Source organism: Ananas comosus, linkage group 4 (assembly GCF_001540865.1).
Source record: "Ananas comosus cultivar F153 linkage group 4, ASM154086v1, whole genome shotgun sequence".
Lineage (NCBI taxonomy): Eukaryota > Viridiplantae > Streptophyta > Magnoliopsida > Poales > Bromeliaceae > Ananas > Ananas comosus.
In genome coordinates this window covers 7,880,841-7,883,267 of record NC_033624.1, presented here as the reverse complement: position 1 = coordinate 7,883,267, position 2,427 = coordinate 7,880,841, and the positions used below count along the sequence as shown (strand labels likewise).

General features: G+C 41.5%; 1 long non-coding RNA gene across 1 annotated transcript; it reads right to left on the bottom strand.

The window, feature by feature from the left end:
• Positions 831-1,765, bottom strand: LOC109709649. The gene is made up of 3 exons (XR_002216185.1): positions 1,635-1,765; positions 1,469-1,537; positions 831-1,352 (listed from the first exon to the last, which is right to left on the bottom strand). It is a non-coding gene; the product is annotated as an uncharacterized LOC109709649 (long non-coding RNA).

Sequence of the window (2,427 nt, the reverse complement as noted above, 5' to 3'; positions counted from 1 at the left end):
TACAATCCAAGATCTCGACAGAGGAGAAGTATCACAACTGTAGTTCTCGATCCAAGGAGTACATATACAGCACGGGTATACAAAAATAATGGGTACAAAGGTGGTTTCTCTATACAAAGGGACATCACCCTCGGTCGTAGCCCGAGTAGCAAGGTGATCGACTAGCACGCTCCTAGCAACGTCTAGCTAGACGCGACTCCCTTGCCACGATCCCTAGCCTCTCCTGCAGATGGCTCTGCAAAAACAATCACCAAAAGGGCGTGAGAACTATTAACAATAGTTCCCAGTGGGTAAGCCGCCAGCCTCGGCGAATTACACCACTAGGCTCATGATGTACTAATTGAAAGCAATAACGATAATTGCATAATTTATAAACATGATGCTAATAAGTAATAAGCATGTAATCAACATGTAATAGCTTTCTACAGTAATGAATCACTCGCATACAAGAGATATAACAATTTCTGTAATCATGAATATGGACATGAATATAAGCACGAGCATGAAAGTGACTACTGTACACTTAAATTAATAGCATTCATTACTGTCCTTTGTCGTTTAGTACATTTACCTCAATAGAGTTTTCCTTTCATTCACAAGGACCTACCCAAGGTAGTTCAGCTTGCGCCGCGCCTAGTGGCCCCGTGGTAGTATACACTCCCCACGGCAATCCACTTCGGCACCCAATCCCGCACGGGCGAGCAACTGTCGCGTAGGCCAACTCCGGAGTGCCGGCTTGTAGGGAGCTACCCTCACAAGCGTGTGCGAATGAGCACAATGGTAAGCAAGCAAAATCCACAGTCCAACATGTCTCAATTATCATATTTTGGTTCACAACATTCTCGCTCTCGATCCTTTGATCGGAATTTCAATATAATCAACATTGACAACAACTAGTATCTACTAGATTAATAAACATGTGAGAGTAATGCTAAATTATACATGGCATTAGAATCTTTTCACTACTATGGCACTATCAACATGATCATAAGCATGTTATGGTTCTCTATTTTAGAGTCACGAGAATATCATTTTTCTCTACTTTATAAGTGTATTCTACACTTGTCCATAAGTCATTCAACTAAATTGAATATAGATGTAGATACTTCGTGTATATGTGTTCTCTACTTTATAGAGATTTCATTCTACTTAAGCATCAAACAATACGATGACACATTCCCAAATTCTCTATCAATCTTATAGTCACTAAATGCACCTATGCGATAATTCTATAAGTACATATAGAACATAGGAGAGCTTCACTTGCTCTGGTTAGGTCAAACCCACCTATTACTAAGCTCCCAACAGTCCAAAGGAAGTCCCAAAATCGGCTCAACGAAGCCCCAAAGCTGCTGAAAACAAGGTACGAGAGTCGAGTCAATACTATAACCGGAAAGTCCAATTTCGGTACAATTCACACTTAAAGCGAAGTAGGAATTTAATTCCCTGTTTAGGACTAGTTTGATACCTCAAATTAGGCTTCCAAAAGACCTTCTACTACCAATCCAAGACGATCCAAGGGTCAAATGCCCTCTCGCTGCGAACAAAACCGAAACGGCGTCAATATGCTTGTATATAAGCTATATTAGTCGAAATCTAAAAATTTCAGTTTTCTAGCTGAAATTCTTGTTTACCCTGGGTCAGAACACCCACTGAATCAACTCTTGAGGTCACCAAAATAGCTTAATATGATCCGCAAACCTGCTGCGAAAAGAAAAATTCAAACAGCATCAACTCGCTCGATCAATCCACGTATAGCTTTGAATTAGAGTCATAATTCATTCATTGTCTTTATTGCATGACCTCTCATAAGGTCATCTCAACGTGCTTCTAAACTCGAAACTCCTCGTAGGTCATTCCTATGATCGAGCTCTTCACTTCGTCGAAGTTTAGCGCTCTATGGAATGCACTTCTAGGAAACCCCGTTAGTGCTACTTGCCCTTCGGTGAACCCTTAACCTCTCACGTTATGTTCTCGTAATAGGGATAGATAAGAACTACCTTAGCACTCCATTCATAAATGTTCAAAGCGCCTGCTTTGAAGATAAATCCTCCCCACTTACATTATGTGACTTAACAAAACGTTTAACGCTTTAAGCTCACATCCCTTACTATACTGTACAAGATCTTCCGAACGTGTTCAAAAACCTGTTCAATCTCTCACAAACCTTTCGATCTTCACTCTTTTACGAAACGTTAACGCTTTAGTCGTTAAAGACGTAACCACATGACCATGTTCGGATTACGACATGGCCATGTCGTTCGTCGTCATCGACGTCGACGCACCGTCGTCCCGACAAAACCAGAAAAGTGTAGAAAATGAGTAGGGATAGGAAGGTCGAGCTGGGGACCTGGAGAAAACTTCCACGACCTCGAGTCTCTTCTAGGGAAGTGAAGGAGGGGGAGAGAGAGAGATCCCAAAAAGAGA